Source organism: Leucoraja erinacea, chromosome 27, assembly GCF_028641065.1.
Source record: "Leucoraja erinacea ecotype New England chromosome 27, Leri_hhj_1, whole genome shotgun sequence".
NCBI classification, from domain to species: Eukaryota; Metazoa; Chordata; class Chondrichthyes; order Rajiformes; family Rajidae; genus Leucoraja; species Leucoraja erinaceus.
This window is the reverse complement of record NC_073403.1, coordinates 15,400,275-15,418,615: the sequence shown is the minus strand read 5'-3', so window position 1 is coordinate 15,418,615 and position 18,341 is coordinate 15,400,275. Positions and strand designations below refer to the sequence as shown.

The 18,341-nt window shown below is 45.0% G+C and overlaps 1 long non-coding RNA gene across 1 annotated transcript; it reads right to left on the bottom strand.

Moving 5' to 3' along the window:
* Positions 1 to 9,131: 9,131 nt before the first annotated feature.
* LOC129710037 (uncharacterized) lies at positions 9,132 to 18,121 on the bottom strand. The gene is made up of 3 exons (XR_008725629.1): positions 17,346 to 18,121; positions 12,641 to 12,754; positions 9,132 to 10,528 (listed from the first exon to the last, which is right to left on the bottom strand). It is a non-coding gene; the product is annotated as an uncharacterized LOC129710037 (long non-coding RNA).
* Between the last annotated feature and the right edge of the window lie 220 nt (positions 18,122 to 18,341).

Sequence of the window (18,341 nt, the reverse complement as noted above, 5' to 3'; positions counted from 1 at the left end):
AGGAAGAAGATTGAAGTTGATTACCTTCCATCACAGTGAGGAATGTGGGGAGCCGCTGTGGTGGATGTTTATGTTAACTTTTATTTTGTGGGGCTGTGTGGCTTGTTGCTTTTCACTTAGTATGGCTGTATGGTAACTCAAATTTCACTGTACCTTAATTGGTACATGTAACAATAAACTGTCCTTGAAACCTTGAAACCTTGAACAATACTTTGAACCTGGTGACTAGGTGGTGATGCAATTGATTAAGGTAAATAAATTACAGCCGGATAGAACGGCGAATTGTGCACGGTTACGGTAGAACCAAGCGTCTTTCTTTTAAATATTGAATCACAAGATTTTAATTCAACGGAGGAGAGGATTTGATTCAATTGCATTAACGCTTCGGAAGTCACGTACAGACTTGAACAGACTGGGACTGTCCCTGGAGCAAAGGAGACTGAAGGTGATCTTATCAAGGTTTATAACATTATGAGGGGTGTAAATGGGATAGACAGTCACAGTCTTTGTTCCGAGGGTCGGGGAGTCTAGGATTAGTGGACATAGATTTAAATTGGGATGGGAAAGATTTAAATGTGCTTTGAGGGACAGGGTTTTTCACAAAGAGTGGGCAGAAATGTTGGCCACAGGAGACAGTTGGGACATATACAACATACCTTAATAAATTTGTACTGGTACATAGATAGGAAAGATCTAGAGGGACACGGGAGAAATGCAGATGAACGGGATTAGTTTAGATGTAGCATCTTGGCAGCATGGACAGGTTGGGCTGAAGGGCCTGTTTGGTTACTGCATTACTCTATGAAGCTAGAGCCCAGATAAGGATCACAGACCAGTAGGCAGCTTGGTTCGGCTTGTGCATTGGCGATAGGAGCTGGAAAAGCCAAATGCATGTGCTTCATTGAAACGTTGGGTATGCCAATGGATCGGCAATAGTTTCTGAGCAAGGCACCAGCTTCCAATGGGATAATTAAAGCACGGTTGCGGCTGGGACATGTGTCGCAGTTGTCTGGCTCAGACTGAGAGGTAATAATGGGCTTCCAGGTCAGTCACTCATAGCTGCTTCACGGTGAAACAAACTGTTTATGGGAATAGAATTCACATTCAGTCACGGGGAATGAACTAATCCGAAACTTATCAAGGCAGCAGCTTGAACGTGAGTTCAGCACAGAGAAATAACATATTTTTTGCCTGGTAACCACACAGTGCCCCAAGAAAATCAGTGCCCCAAGAAAAGGCCTTGCATTTGCCTGGACAAAGTCTTTTTTTTTAAATGTAATTGTCTGGATTACATTAGGGGTCTTAAACAAAATGCTAAGTAAGCCAAGAAAATAAAACCCTCATGTTTTGAGCACGTTGCTGTTCCTTAGAAATGCATTGAAGGCAATTAAAGACATCATTACATTTTTTTTTAATTTCACGTGTGATCTGATCAGAGATCATGCCTCAGAGGCATGATCTCTGATCAGATCACACGTGAAATTAAAAAAAAATGTAATGATGTCTTTAATTGCCTTCAATTGAACCCAGGGTAATTTGACGGAAGATAATATACAGTGGCTTAAAAGACAAAGTAGGAAGAGCATGCAGTTCATCTCTCGGAGATTGTGCTCAACAATTGTTTGCCTCCAGGCAAATGTTGCTGAGGTATTATGTATAAATTTGCCCCAAAACTGCAAATATAAAATCAAACTGGAAATTCTCTGCAGTTCAGTTAACAGCTGGAAAAATATTAAACTCAATCTTTATGGGATTCCAAAATGTTTTGCTTTTATTTCATAATTCTCTGTGATTTTTTTTTATTGATATGGTGTTCTCAGAGGTAAGCCAACTATCCATAGAGTTTTAGAGCTGTACAGCACAAAAACAGACCTTTTGATCTGCTGAGATCACACTAACCATCAAACACGCATCCATACTCGTGTTACACTAACCCCATGTTTATTCTCCCCACATTTTATCTGGACTTTCTCTGTAGATGTAACACAACGTTCTGCATGCTGTTTCATTTCTCCTTTGCACTACCCACTGTATGGTGGGATTTGCCTGGAGAGTATCCAAAGCAAATCTTCTCTCTGTATCTCGGTATATGTGACAATGATAAACCAATATTGATGTTAAAATCTGAAGAAGGGTCTCGACCAGAAAGGTCACCTATTCCTTTTCTCCAGAGATGCCGCCTGACCCGCTGAGTTGCTTCAGCATTTTGTGTCTAACACCTATATAGAAGGCAGGTTTCCAAATTTTAAACCTTGCAATACGAATATTTAAATGATTTATGGAACTGCAAAATTTCTCGGCCTGTGATCAGTTATCTTTAACAAATTATGCAGCTCTTTTCTGTTTTGGTTGCAAATAATTTTTTTCCCAGTTCTGAAATCACTTGAACTTGTTTATTGGAAGAAGCAATGTACTGCAGCACAAAGCTGTGGGAACATTAATCTGGCCCAGGTTATTTGCTATTGTTTTGATTTTTTAAACACCACATGTGGTCACACAGATGATTGTTTGTAGGCACATATTCCAGGAAACAATTGGATGATTCACCGCCAGCTCAGTCCAGTTGTCAGAGAGGATCTAGAAACTGAGCAGGAGAGTGTGATATAATGGCAGGCCCATGCAAAAGCTTAGCATGAAGGATTTCTGCACACATAAATGTGAAAATATTGCACTTGTCAGATAATATCAGCTGTGAAATACCAGTTTCCACTACAGTTCATTACACCTCGATCATGTTTTCATTAACTAAATGTTTCCCCTTTTAGATTGTCTGCAAAAATGACTTTGCTTTCAACAAATATCCTCCCTCATTGTCCCAAGAGTATCACACTGCCCCACAACAGCCACGGGGGCACGCTGCTATTAACCCAGCACATTAACCCTCAGCGGGGTAGGTTGTTCAGAATGTTAGTGAAAGTTCTCACTGTTCCTGACCTGATAAGGGTTATCAAATGAGATGCATTACTGAATCCAAGAGCAAGGACCTACTCTCATGCTGGTTCTGTGAGCATCTCCAGTAACAATGCTCAAACTAGCCTTCTCTCCATGTCCCCGTATGTCAACATTGCCACCAACATGGCATCCAGTGAAGCCAGTCCATTAACATCCACTTGCCCAATAGCTCGGCAACAACTCCGGAGGACACTCGGACTGTTGGTTTCCAAAGCAAAATCGAAGTGAGCACGTGGTCATCACAGCCGCCCCTCCCAACAGGTTGGGATCCCTGAACAATGATTCTAACATGGGAAGGGGTAGAACTAGCAAACAACCCAGTGCACCTCATGTGAATTCTTCCATTTCAGGAAATTTACCTACGAACAACTCCCCTCTTTCCTGTTACCCCTCTGTTCACTGTGCCCCACCTGGATTTGAACCCATTTCTCCCCTACCCCCATCCCACATCCCCTTCCACCAATATTCCTTCAACTGGCTTCACATTTTCACCTCCTCTATCTCAAATTTTGCATTTTTATTTTCATTTCTGGCCTTTGTCCAACCAGCTCCCCTCCCCGCTCCCCTCCCACCTGCCCCACCTGTCACTTGCCTGGTCTCGTCCCCCCACCTCTCTTCCAGCTTTCCCCACCACCCCCCCACCCCCCAACAATCAGTTTGTTGAAGGGTCCCAACTCAAAATGTCATCTGTCCATGTTCTCCAAAGATGCCACCTGACTGAAATGCTGCGTTACCAGCATTCTGTGTCTCTTTGTGTTATCTGCAGTTCCTATGTCTCCATTTTACAGCTCCTGTTTGATGCCTGGATAGAGTGGATGTGGAGAGGATGTCTCCACCAGTGGGAGAGTCTAGCAGCAGAGGTCATAGCCTCACAATTAAAGGATGATCCGGTAGGAAAGAGATGAGGAAGAATTTCCTTAGCCAGAGGTTGGTGAATCTGTGGAGTTCATTGCCACAGAAGGCTGTGGAGGCAATTTGATATTTTTAAGGCAGATAGAAAGATTTTGATTAGTGCATGTGTCAGGTGTTATGGGGAGAAGGCCTATTCCCATATAGAAGGCTAGTTTGAGCATTGTTGCTGGAGAAGCTCACGGAACCAGCATGAGAGTAGGTCCTTCCCAAGGAGAATGGAGTTAGGAGGGAGAGATAGATCAGCCATGAATGAATGGCAGAGTAGACTTGATGGGTGAATGGCCTAATTCTGCTCCTATCAGTAATGAACATGAACTTATGGATGCGTACTTCTAACTGAAGTGAAAAAGTGCAGACGTTGTAAATCTGAATCACAAACAGAAGACGTAGGAATTACAGGCAGAGCAGTATCACCAGGGAGTAAACCAGAGCTGATGCTTCCGATCAAGAAAGATTCATCAGAGCTGGCTTATCGTCCTTGACCAGAAACATTAGTGCTCAGTCTCTCTCTCTCTCTCCCTTCTGATACCTCTTGACCTGCTGAGTCACAGCTTTCCTTTCTGAACCCCAACCCTAATCCTTGATGTTGTAAACCACCGCACCTCACCCACCCTTCCTCCCAGAACTTTATATCCCGCTTGGGTAGCTGAGAATCCAATGGTATGGACATTAAATTGGAGAATTTTAGGTAACCTTCTCCCTCAAGCCCCCCTATTTTGCTGACCTTTCCCCTATGCCCCACTTGGACTCACACCTATCCCCCCCCCCCCCCTCCCCACCACCCCCCCCCCCCCCCCTCCCCTCCCTCGTCCTGTTACATTCCTTCCTCTGGCTTCACAATTCGCAATACTTCAATCCTTTTGTCTCACTCCTTCTGTCTTTTTCATCCCTGGCCTTTGTTCAACCATCTGCCTGTCAAACCCCCCCCCCCCCCCTCCCCTCCCCCTCCCCACCCCCCTTGCCCATTCACCTATTGCCATGAGTTTTCTTGCCCCTCATCTCTCTTCCCCCCCCCCCCCCCCCCCCCCCCCCCCCCCCCCCCCCCAATCGGTCTGAAGATTGGACATAACCCAAAATGTCACCTATCCATGTTCTCCAGAGATGCTGCCTGACCCGCTGGGTTACTCCAGCACTTTGTGTGTTTTTTTTTGTAAACTGGCATCTACTGTTCCTTTGTTCTACCTCTCTTACAGGGCTAGCTGTCAAAGGAATGGCTGCGCATCTAAATTCTCATCCCGGGGAGACCCTGAGTTGGTGGGAGAACTAAACAGGAACACATCAATATAAAACTAAACAAAAGTATATTGAGAAAATTAAAACCATTACCTGTCAACAGTGGAACAGTCAGCCTCCAATAAACAAAACAGCTCTGGATCTGGTTCATGACTTGGCCGTGACTGTGAAACACTTTGTCAATTTATAGAACAAAATCTAAAAATGGGTCTGTCACCCATAAAATATTTATGTGAAAGCCAAGTACAATATAGGTAATTATTTAAAAACAAACTTTACTGCTACTACTTTTATGAATTAATTGCCTGAGAGATTTGAAATCAGTAGGTTTTGCATGCCAGTGGATTTTCTGATTAAAGCCATTCCGCAATTCATTTCTCAGTGGTGAGTACATCATAAAAGAAGCACATGTTTTTTTTAATATAAAAGTGGATGCTTAACGGTTTCTTAACCAAGTTAAAATGGCAATGAAATGAACGGCATTCAATGTGTATTAGGAATACTTTAAATCCACATTACTGCAATACCTTCTCAATACTTAAAATAATAGCTGCTCAGATCATTCCATATAAATTATAGTGTCATAGAGTGATACCATATGGAAATAGGCCCTTCGGCCCAACTTGCCCACACCGGCCAACATGTCCTACCAGCTAGACAAAAAATGCTGGAGAAACTCAGCAGGTGAGGCAGCATCTATGGAGAGAGGGGGAATTAGTGACTTTTCGGGTCGAGACCCTTCTTCAGACTGATGTCCGGGGGGGCGGAAAGGAAGTAGGCAGAGACAGTAGGACTTGTGGGAGAACTGGGAAGGGGGAGGGGAAGGAGGGAGAAAGCAAGAGCTATCTAAAATTAGAGAAGTCAATGTTCATAACGCTGGGGTGTAAAAGCTAACCAAGCGGAATACGAGATGCTGTTCCTCCAATTTGCGCTGGGCCTCACTCTGGCAATGGAGGAGGCCCAGGACCGAAAGGTCAGATTGGGAATGGGAGGGGGAGTTGAAGTGCTGAGCAACTGGGCGATCAGGTTGGTTAAGACGGACTGAGCGGAGGTGTTCAGCGACACGATCGCCGAGCCTGCGCTTGGTCTCACCAATGTAGACCAACTGCACTAGTCCCACCTGCCTGTGCTTGGTCCATATCCCTCTAAACTTGTCCTATCCGTGTACCTGTCTAACTGTTTCTTAAACGTTGGGATAGTCCCAGTCTCAACCACCTCCTCTGGCAGCTTGTTCCATGCACCCACCACCAATTCTTGCTGATTATCTCACTAGGGAAGTCTGCATGGATTACCATGTTTCCATTTCGGATATTTTGCGTTGGGATTCCTAAGGTGCCAAGGGCCAATCCTTTGCTCTGGGTAACCAGTGTTAAAAGACACAACCCAGCTGAAGTATAGTTACCAATGTTGTAGTCTGTTGATTCAACGCCTATTCTGAATGCCAGTTTCATTCATTGATGATGGCTTTTTAATCTATGTCTCACCTTGGCTAACTGAAGGAAATGGAGACATAGAACTAGATTGCTACCTTAGGTATGTTAAATTTTGGCATTACACTATTGCAACACAAACTTGACATTGTATGGATTCTGTGATTTGTGTACTGGGTAAAGTTTTACATGTGTAACTTACATCTTGACGGCGGCACGGTGGCGCAGCGGTAGGTAGTGTTGCTACCTTTCAAGTTCAAGTTCAAGTGAGTTCAAGTGAGTTTATTGTCATGTGTCCCTGATAGGACAATGAAATTCTTGCTTTGCTTCAGCACAACAGAACATAGTAGACATTGACTACAAAACACATGAATAAATAAACTGATAAAGTGCAAATAACAGATAATGGGTTATTAATGTTCAGAGTTTTGTCCGAGCCAGGTTTAATAGCCTGATGGCTGTGGGGAAGTAGCTATTCCTGAACCTGGTAATTGCAGTCTTCAGGCTCCTGTACCTTCTACCTGAAGGTAGCAGGGAGATGAGTGTGTGGCCAGGATGGTGTGGGTCTTTGATGATACTGCCAGCCTTTTTGAGGCAGCGACTGTGATAAATCCCCTTGGTGGAAGGAAGGTCAGAGCCGGTGATGGACTGGGCAGTGTTTACTACTTTTTGTAGTCTCTTCCTCTCCAGGGCGCTCAAATTGCCGAACCAAGCCACCATGCAACCTGTAGAAGTTAGAGAGATTCCTCCTTGACAAAACAACTCTCCGTAATCTTCTCAGGAAGTACAGCGCTTGCAGCGCCGGAGACCCGGGTTCGATCATGACTACGGGTGCTGTCTGACGTGTCTGTACAGAGTTTGTTCATTCTCCCCGTGACCTGCGTGGGTTTTGTCTGAGATATTTGGTTTCCACCCACAATACAAAGACGTACAGGTTTGTATTGGCTTGGTAAATGTAAAAATTGTCCCTAGCGTGTGTATATGCGGGGATCACGGGTTGGCGTGGTCCCGGTGGGCCAAAGGGCCTGTTTCCACGCTATATCTCTAAAACTAAACTAAAAACTTAAAGATTATGGGAAATAACAGTATGCTTCAGAGATTGTCTAACGATGGATCAAATGAAGTAAAAAATATTGGTAATGCTTACCTGCTACCTTCATTCGCAATAATCTTGCTTTTGGAGTCAGTATGTACTAAATGTATGAGCTGATCTACTTGGTCTAGCGCGATGATGTTTTCCACCAGTTTGAAGTTATTTGGAGCAGGGTTAGACTGGTTTGCTTTCAGTACATTGCCAAATAAACAGAGGCCCATTGTTCAACCAGCAGTGATATTGCAGTAGATACAAAGTGCTCAAAGCCAAGTTTCCATTCACAGGAATATGGGAGTGTCCGCAGAAGGTACCCAGAAACAGAAATCGAATTAAAATCTTTGGAATAATCCCAAACTATAATCCCTCTGTTATTAAGCATTTGAATGTTAATGTGTCTATGTATTTTGGCAATACTTCAGTGCTCAGATTAAATTTGTTTAATTGGAAGTTTGACAGTAGACAAAGCAACTTCTATTTCACTGCACACCACCAGCTCCTCCTCATCTTCACCACATCAAAAATAAACGCAGGAAGATTGGAGCCCAGGAGACCGAGATTAAAGCATCTTTCAACACACCCAATGACGTTGGAACAGGAGAATATTATCTCTTTCGGTTTCAGGCCAGTTGAATGCTGTGTCCAAATAAAGACAATGCTCTGACGATCAGGCTTCTGTTCTCCTCACGTTAAAAAACAAGATTATCGGAGGCATATAAAGAGGGAGATCGGGGAGTTACGGACAATGAGAAATGACACAGAAGAGGCGATGAGGCTTGAGGCAGATCAGCAGGTTTGAGAGCCGAGAGGCCTCATTCTACTACATTCTTCTGATGAACAGAGTGTGTGTGGATACATGGAATCTAAAGGGCCTGTCCCACTTGGGCCGTCATTTACGCGACGGTCCCGCGAGAGTCGCGAGTGTCATCGTGCGTCAGCGCCGCCATCTGGAGCACGTGACGTCATTGCAAGATGGACATAAAACGCTGGAGTAACTCAGCGGGACTGGCAGCATCTCTGGAGAGAAGGAATGGATGATGTTTCTTCAGTCTGGAAGAAGCGGCTTGACCCGAAACATCATCCATTCCTTCTCTCCAGAGATGCTGCCGGTCCCGCTGAGTTACTCCTGCATTTTGTGTCTACCTTCAATTTTCTTGGCCCCGCTCTGGGAGTAGGAGTGGGGGCGGATCCGGACCGCAACGGCCGTGAGCCCCAGGCTGAGTTTGTTTGCCTGCTTCTGCTGCCGTTAGAGGTGAGATGTTGCGTCGCGCCAGGGTCCTGGGCTTGTCCCACTTTGGCCGGCAGTTACGCGACAGGCCGGTGGCGTGCAAATATTTAATGCAGGATGAAGTCCACCCTCCTCCACACCACTCCACACTCCTCCACGCCACTCCATGCACCCATCCCCACGCTGCCCACATGCTACCCTAGCGCTGGCCACATGCTACCCACACGCTACCCAGGCGCTGCCCACATGCTACCCACACGCTAGCAGGTCTCGTAAATGGCACGCGAAAGGCAGCCAAGTTGGACAGGCCCTTAAGTATTTGTAGAAAGGTCCGCAGTGAAACCAGACGTTTGAGGCTGGTGTGAAGAGGGTGAACATGGACCTGTGTCCTGATTTCTGTACCACGTGACTTTGCCGTCCAATGCTGTGACCTTTAATGGCAAGTGAACTCAACTCAATGAAGGTGCGTGGCTTCCAATTGGATGGCAGAGCAGTCTGCGGCCACGTGCAGGAGCAGAGAGCATCATCCCATCAACCAGGACGTGTCAGATCCAAATTCAGGGTGGATGGACAGTTCACAGACACTGAAATGGCTATCAACTCTGATTCAGCAGGACTTCATTGATAGGAAGGAGATCAAGGGACCAGAAAGAAGGGTTTTGGCCCCTGGCCCAGGGATGTACAGGCACCTGACGTCATCCACAGCTTTCCTCATGCATGTCAGTCATGAGGATTCTGAACTGGAGGTTTGAAACAAGGTTTCAAGGGAAATTAAACAATTTGAGTGTGTGTGAGCCAGAACGTAGAATGTGATGGAGAAACAAAATGTGCAGCCATCCATTTAAATGCTGAGATTGGATAATGTTTGATGTTCAGATGGACTGAAGTTTAGTTTATTGTGACAGCAGGACAGCTTCTGCCTACCGAGACCACGCTGGCTATTGGTCAACTCTTCACACTAGTCCTAGTGGTTATCCCACTTCCACATCCATTCCCTGCACACTACCGGCTGTATACAGAGGCAAATTATCCTACAAACCTGCATGTTTTGGGGATCTGGAAGAAAACCGGAGCACCCATTCTCCCTCAGTGAGTACGTGCAAACTCCACGCAGGCAGCGCCCGAGGTCAGGATTGAGGCCGAGTCTCTAGCGCTGTGAGGCAGCAGATCTACCATATCCAGCACCGCGCCACAAGGTGTGCTTCTGCACAAGCCACTGCGAGTCAGGATGTGGGCGCAGCAAACAATTAAAGAAGAGAGAAGGGCTGATGTTACCGAGCTGGAAGGGGGCAGTTTCAGCAGCAGTGCAGATACGCGATCAATGCTTAGCTCAGGGGCAAAATGAAGTTCAATGACAATTATGTAGTCAAACTCCTTCCTTGACAAGAGCATCCATTTTAAGAATTATCTCAGTCAGTCCTATTATTGTAAAATAAACAAATAACAAAAAAATTGGATCTCAGCACAATTGGTCTGTGGTGTGCACAAAATGTATTTGTTAAATGAATAAATACCAGGGTTCTAAAATAGAAATGCCATTAAACATGTCCTGGTGTTGAGAAGTACGTTATTTTCCACCAGATTTGGGGACATTCTGTGTTTTTTACTGGAAGTGAGGCACATGTTATCTGGCTGCTCGAAGCTCTTCATGTTCCAGGCATTTCCTGTTCCACTTGGCATCTTCTGTGTAAACAAGGAAAAGATGATTTCTGATATGATTTCAATTTTTGGCATGTCCAACTTTAGCATTGTCATTTAACTTTCTACTCTCAGATATAGACTCAAAGAGTCATACAGCACAGAAACAGACCCTTCGGCCCAACTTGCCCAACTCATCCAAGACTGGTACCAGTGTAGTTCCTCATCTACACTAGTCCCATGTGCCCCCATTTCGTCCATATTCCTCGAAACCTTTCCTATCCAAACACCTGTCCAGAAGCCTTTTATATGTTGTTATCGTAGCTGCCTCAACTACCTCCTCCACTAGCTTGTTACGTTTTCCCCCCAGATTGCCCCCCCAGGTTCCTATTAAATCTTTCCCCTCTCATCTTAATTGTTCTCCTCTCACCCTAAGAATTGCAGTATTTTCCAAATGTAGCATGTTGTGAGAGGAGAGAGTCGCATTCACATATTCCTGATTTATCTCCTGTGACTATTTACAGTTCAAATCCTGCAGAGAATGGGACGGCCTGCATTGTTCTGCAGCGAAGGTAGACAAAAGTGCTGGAGAAACTCAGCGGGTGCAGCAGCATCTATGGAGCGAAGGAAATAGGCAACGTTTCGGGCCAAAACCCTTCTTCAGACTGATGTAGGGTGGGGAGGGGGGGAAGAAAGGAGAAAGGAAGAGGAGGAGCCAGAGGGCTGAGGGAGAGCTGAGAAGGGGAGGAGACAGCAAGAGCGACAGGAAATTGGAGAAGTCAATGTTCATGCCGCTAGGGTGCAAACTGCCCAAGCAAAATATGAGGTGCTGATCCTCCAATTTCCGGTGGTGCACATTCTGGCCATGGAGGAGGCCCAGGACAGAAAGGTCAGGTTCGGAATGGGAGGGGGAGTTGAAGTGCTGAGCCACAGGGAGATCGGGTTGGTTAATGCAGACCGAGCGGGGGTGTTCGGCGAAACGATCGCCAAGCCTACGCTTGGTCTCACCGATGTAGATCAGCTGACATCTAGAGCAGCGGATGCAGTAGATGAGGTTGGAGGAGATGCAAGTGAACCTCTGTTGCACCTGGAACGACAGCGAGCCTGCAGAGACTCGATGAGTTGAATGGCTCCCTTCTGCTTGATGACTTGATTGGGGGTGGGGGGGCGGGGAGAAGAAAGGAAAAAGGAGGAGGAGCCCGAAGGCTGGGGGATGGGTGGGCTGAGGAAGGGAAGGAGACAGTACTTCTCCTAGGAGGAGTAAGCACTTCAGTACTACTAGGAGGAGTAAGCACTTCAAATCCCCCTCCCACTCCGTATCCGACCTCTCTGTCCTGGGTCTCCTCCATGGCCAGAGTGAGCAACACCGTAAATTGGAGGAACAGCACCTCATATTCCGCTTGGGGAGTCTGCATCCTGGGGGCATGAACATTGAATTCTCCCAATTTTGTTAGTCCTTGCTGTCTCCTCCCCTTCCTCAGCCCTCCTGCTGTCTCCTCCCATCCCCCAGCCTTCGGGCTCCTCCTCCTTTTTCCATTGTTCTCCCCGACCCCTCCACCCCCCATCAGTCTGAAGAAGGGTTTTGGCCCGAACCGTTGCCTATTTCCTTCGCTCCATAGATGCAGCTGCACCCGCTGAGTTTCCCCAGCTTTTTTATGTGGCTCTACCTCAGCTGCTATTGTTATTTATCTGTAATTTTTTTTTTTTTTAATATGTATGTATTTTTACCTTATCTTATATATTTAAAATTGCTCTTGTGAATCACACCGTGGGATTGACTTTTAAATTTCGTTGTACCATGTGCAATGACAATAAAGAGATTCATTCATTCATTTATGTACCAGGTATGTAGGTTAATTGGCTTGGTATAAAATGAAAATTGTCCCTAGTGTGTGTAGGATAGTGTTAATGTGCTGGTCGGCACGGACCCGGTGGGCCTGTTTCTGCGCTGTATCTCTAAACTAAACTAAACTAAACTAAACTAAACTAAACTAAACTAAACTAAACTAAGCAAGGAAATAAGTTGAACTAACTCCAGTAGCTGCAGCAAACAGAAATCTAAGGAGCTCCCTCCAATCCCAGCAGTGGCTGTTAAACACAGGAAAGCAGGATTAATAACAACACTGATATTTTCCATTAAAGTCAGCTCAGTGGTACCTCTGAGACAATCAGCCTCATTTACAGCTCTCGCCGTCCCCTGGTGTTTCCTGGTACACGTGCTTCGAGTGATGGGGATGGGCGATTATCCGAGTCCAGCCATCGCGGCCATATCTGTGTCATGTTAAAATATTCAGGAAAAGGAAATTGTAAAATGTATCAGCAGCACAAGACTATGTTTAACCGCTGGAACACATGGATGTTCTTCTCAATGCTCCTTTCAAAGCCAGATGTGGACGCATTTTTCCTCTGAGCAGCAGAAAGAGATGATAATTGTAAACCTGTGAATTCTACTTTACTTCCAGGGAGGACATAGAACAGTACAGCACAGGTGCCGGTTCTCCGGCCCACAATGTTTGTGCCGAACATGATGCCGTTAAACTGATCTCATCGGCCTGTACATGATCCAGATCTCTTTATTCCTTGCACTTCCATGTGCCTATCCAAAATCCTCTTAAACGCCACTCTCATATTTGCCTCCACCACAACCCCTGGCAGTGCGTTCTATGCCCCACTAGTCTGTGTTATTCCCACATATTCCCATTAAACCTTCCCTCTCTCACCTTGCCGTTATGCTCTCTAGCGGTGGACATTTTCACCCTGGGAAAAAGGTTCTGACTGTCTGCCCTATCTCTGCCTCTCATAATTTTACATTTTTTTATCAAGTCTCACCTCAAGCTCTGCCATTCCAAAGAAAAATATCCAAGTTCATCCAACTTCTTGTAGCTGAAACCCTCAGATCCAGTATTTCCCCCTAGCTAAATCCTAGTAATCGATAATAAGAACACAATTTGCTAAATGTTCAAAAGGCTCATACTCTCACTAAAGCAACAAATTACATAACTTAAAACTAAATCCATTTATTGCCAAACTCGTAAAACCTGAGTTTATGTACAGCAGGATCTTGGGGTCGAAGTTTACAACTCCCTGAAAATAGTAACACAAGCGGATAGAGAGATATTCATGCCTACATTGGTCAGAGCATTGAGCATAAAGGGCCTGTCCCACTGTACGAGAAAATTCAAGTTCTCCCGCGTTTTCCCTGATTCAAACTTGGAGAATTACAGTAATAGCCGCTCGTAGATACTCGGGGCTCTCGTGGACATTTTTCAACATGTTGAAAAAACTTCACCTGCTTACCGCGTTTCCCGAGTACCTGCCGTTAGTGTTACGAGCCGCTAATAGACGTCCTGAGATCCGACGTACCCGCTACGTACATTCTACGTACTTACCACGAGTTTGATTTTTTTTTAAACTCGGGAGAGCTCTTGGGTAAACTCGTAGAGTGGGACAGGGCCTTATGAGTCAGAAAGTTATGATGCCACTTTGGTTAGGCTGCATTTGGAGTATTGCATGCAGTTCTGCCCTCCCCATTACAGGACGAATATAGAGGCTTTGGAAAGGGTGCAGAGGAGGTTTACCAGGATGATGAGGAGATAAAAGGGACTGCAGATTCCGATTATCATTAAAAAAAAAAGATACAAAGTGCTGGAGTAACTCAGCAGGTCAAGCAGCATCTCTGGAGAACATGGATGATTGACTTTTCAGGTCAGGATTCTGTCTCTAAAGAATTTCAGTCCTGACCTGAAACGTCACCTCTCCACGTTTTCCAGAGATGTTGTCTGTCGCACGGAGTTACTTCAGTATTTTATTTTACCAACATAATATCTGGATTAGGGAGTACTCGCTTCCGGGAGAGCTTGGATAAATTTAGATTGTTTCCCTGGAACACCAGAGGCTGAGGGGGAAACGTGATCGAAGTATACAACATTATGAGAGGCATAGACAGGGTAGACAGTCAGAGCTTTTCTCCCAGGATGGAACTAACAACTGCAAGAGGGCGTAGCTTTAAAGTGAGTGGGGAAAACTTTTAAAGGAGGTGCGCGGTTCAAGTTTTTTTCTTACACAGTGGGCAGTGGGTGCCTGGTACGTGCTGTCAGGAGTTGTGGTGGAGGTACAGTAGATATAATGGTGGCATTTAGGAGACTTTTGGATAGGCACATGAATATGCAGGAAATTGGTAGGATATGGATATGGGGTCTGTAATTAGTGAGATAAGAGTTGGTCTGGGCATCATGTTCAGCACCGACATTGTGGATTGAAGGGTCAGTTCCCGCGACGCACTTTTCTATGTTCTATGTGATCTAATTTGTTTTGGTTCTTTTTTTTTTTGCTTTGGTCATTTGGGCACCATGGTGGCGCAGAGGTAGAGTCACTGCCTGACAGCACCATGGTCTTGGGTTTGATCCTGACCACGTGTGCTTGTTTTGTATGGAGTTTGTACATTCGCCCGTGACCGCATGGGCTTTCCCTGGATGCACAGCTTCCTCCTACGTCCCAAAGACGTAAATGATTGGAGAATAATTGGATTTGGTAAGGAATGCAAAAAGCTGTGACCACTGCCCAGTCCATCATCGACTCTGACCACCCCACCATCGAAGGGATTTATCAATGTCGCTGCCTCAAAAAGGCAGCCAACATCATCAGAGACCCACACCATCCTGGCCACACACTCATTTCACCGTAGCAATCGGGAAAAGGATACAGGAGACTGAAAAGTGTAACATCCAGGTTCAAGGAGCAGCTTCTTCCCTTCAGCCATCAGGTTATTAAACATGACAACAAATATGCTCTGAACTACTATAGACTATTATTATTATTGCACTATTTGTTGAGTATGTGTGTACATGTATATATACACACTGAACTTTTTTTTCCCCGTTATGTACTATGTTTACATATTTTATTGTGCAGCAGCGAGTAAGAATTTCATTGTTCTATCTGGGACATATGACAATAAAACACTCTTGACACTTGATTGTAAATAGTGTGTAGGATAGTGTATGGGGATTATTGGTTGTTGTGGACTCAGTGGGCTGAAGTGTTGTGGAGACTCAGTATCTCCACAACTAAATTAATTCTGGGGTCGTCATTGACAAATGATACACATTCATAACTCAATTTCTTGTACTATTTTAGTTATAGCAGGAATTACCACATCCTCTCTGCTCTGCTGTGAGAGTGAGAAGGATGTGGCACAATTTTACAAAAGTTTCATTGGCCTTTCGTGTGCAGTTCTGGTCACCACTCTAAAGGAAGAACATGATTGCCCTGGAGAAGAGGCTCCAAGATGTTGAGTGGGATGGGACTTTTCTGTTGTGAGGACGGACCCTAAGGGCTGGGCTTCCACTTGGAGCAGCGGAGGTTGAGGGGGGAACCTGAGAAAAAGGTGAACAAAACGTCAGGTCTTAGTTTGGCACTAGAATTTTCTCCCAGAAGAAATTTGATTCACTGCTTTCAAATATCTCAAAGCATTAAAGTATTTCTCCAGAGATGTTAATAATGTCGCTTTTTTGGACTGGATATCAGGGTAACATTACATTTTCCATCGGAATAGTGAACATGTCAGTGAGATGAGGCCACAAACAAGCTGTTAACCTGTTTGAATCCACAGTCACTGCTATAACAGGCAGCTTTTTTTTTTTAACTTTTATTAATTTATTGAACATGTTAAAAAAAATACAAACACAAATAAACTTGTAAGCAATAAAAAAAAAGAAAATAAAACACAAAAGAAAACAAACAAATAAGTAACTCAAATAATACAAATAATATCGTTCATGTTCGAAAGATAAGAAGATGTTCGAAAACTTTTCTGGTCCTACCCCTTATTTTCTATACATTTTCTATACATTTTCATGGGAAAAAAAGCTTCATACATTAAACTTTATCTGTCACATGAACACTGGCTCCCCAGCCCATCATGTTAATACTGACCATCTTGCCTGTCCACACTAATCCAAGTTGCCTTCATTAATTCCATATCCCTCTGTGCTCTGCTCATTCAGCTACATGTCCAGATGCCTCTTGTTACTGTTCCTGCATCCAACCCTTCTTCTGGCCGCTTGTTCCAGATACAGCTACTCATTGAATGAAAGGGTTACCACTTATATCTCCTTTAAACCACCTCCCTTTAAACCTGTGTCCTCAGATTTAGACACCCCTACCCTGGGCTAACCGTACCCTATATATGTCCCACAGAATTGTTCACACCTCCATCATTTGATATTCCTTCTCTTCCCCTTCCTTCATGAGCAATGAGCTGGAAGGAATCGCACCAGGATCAACACAATTACAAAGCAACAAAAAGAAGAGCTTTTGTGGAAATGTATCATGCTGACGGAAGCTCTCAGCCCACAATGTCTGTGCTCATCAAGAACAGACGGGAGTTGACTTTCCACTCTTGGCCCGTGATCCTGCTGGTCATCCAAGTCTTGGTTTAAGTGTAGTGAGAATTTTAAGCTTCCACGGCTGATTCACACATCAGCGAACTCCAGACCCCACTCCATGAGGCGAATATTTAGCCTCTGGACTTCCGTCTAATCCTTTCAGCAATTATCGGGCGGCCTAGTGGTAGAATTGTTGTCTTACAACACCAGAGACCCGAGATCGATCCTGACTAGGGATGCAGTCCGTATGGAGTTTTTACGTTCTTCCCGTGACCGCGTGGGTTTTCTCCGGGTCCTCTGGCTTCCCCCTGCACTTCAAAAACATGCAGGTTTGTAGGTTAATTGGCATTGGTAAAATTGTCCCCAGTGTGTAGGATAGTGCTCGTGTACCGGGTAGCTGCTGGTTGGCTCGGACTCGGTGTGCTGAAGGGCCAGTTGCCGCGCTGTATCTCGCAAGTAAGGTCTAAATAACTTACACTTCAAACTCCCATTGTGTCAAAGGCTCCATCCCCAGACTGCCAGTCTCTAGTTTACTTCTCGAGTGATGCATCAATACTGCTATACAAACAACATCAAGCACAATGCAGTGCCCTGGGATACCGACACACTCGTGTTCCCATCTCAACAGCCCCTGCTGAATGCTGATGGCTTTATTTTTAATTTGCAAACTAGCCACAAGCCTCCCTTCCACTCCAGCTCTTCCACGTTGACCTCTGACACTTAGCATGCTGACCTCTGATGTTTGGCTTTGTGCTGCCAATGGACAGGATGTTCAAGTCTTGACCTGTGGGTCCGTCCTCTACGCAGGGGTTGCCCATCAGAGCTGCCAATTGCATTGAAGATTATTCTAAGTGTGAACTCTAGGAAGCCTAGACACTGCAGACATCAAAAGGATAAGGCATTCCAATGTTTAATGTGTTACAATTTCCTGGAAAGTGTTTTAATAAGACCCCAGTGTCTAGTTTCCAATTCACATCTGCAGAATATATATATCTGTTCTCAAATTTAAAGGCAATTTATCTTTTAACTTTCCAGTCTTTGAGCTCCTGTTTGGCATTTCACTCATGACCAAGTCTCATATGTGGGAAATTCCCAGTTCACTCTCTATCTTAAAATCAACTGCAGCCAAAACTCAAAATTAGCCTGCAACTACTAAATCAGCGCAGGTCTATAGAGCCCCATTTTCCCATCTCCACTCCTCTCTGCCTTCTGTAGAGACCGCTTCCTCCACAACTCCTTGGTTCACATCCCTTCCCATCCAAAATGCCCCCTTCCTAGGTACTTTGCCCTGTAACGGCAGGAGATGGAACATCTGTCACTATAACCTCCTCCCTCACCTCCATGCAGAGACCCCAACAGTCCCTGCAGATGTTACAGAGGTTCATGTACACTCCTTCTAACCTTATCTTCTGCATCCAGAGTTCCCACTGTGCCTCCTGTACATTGGAGAGACTAATTGGATACCAGCGACT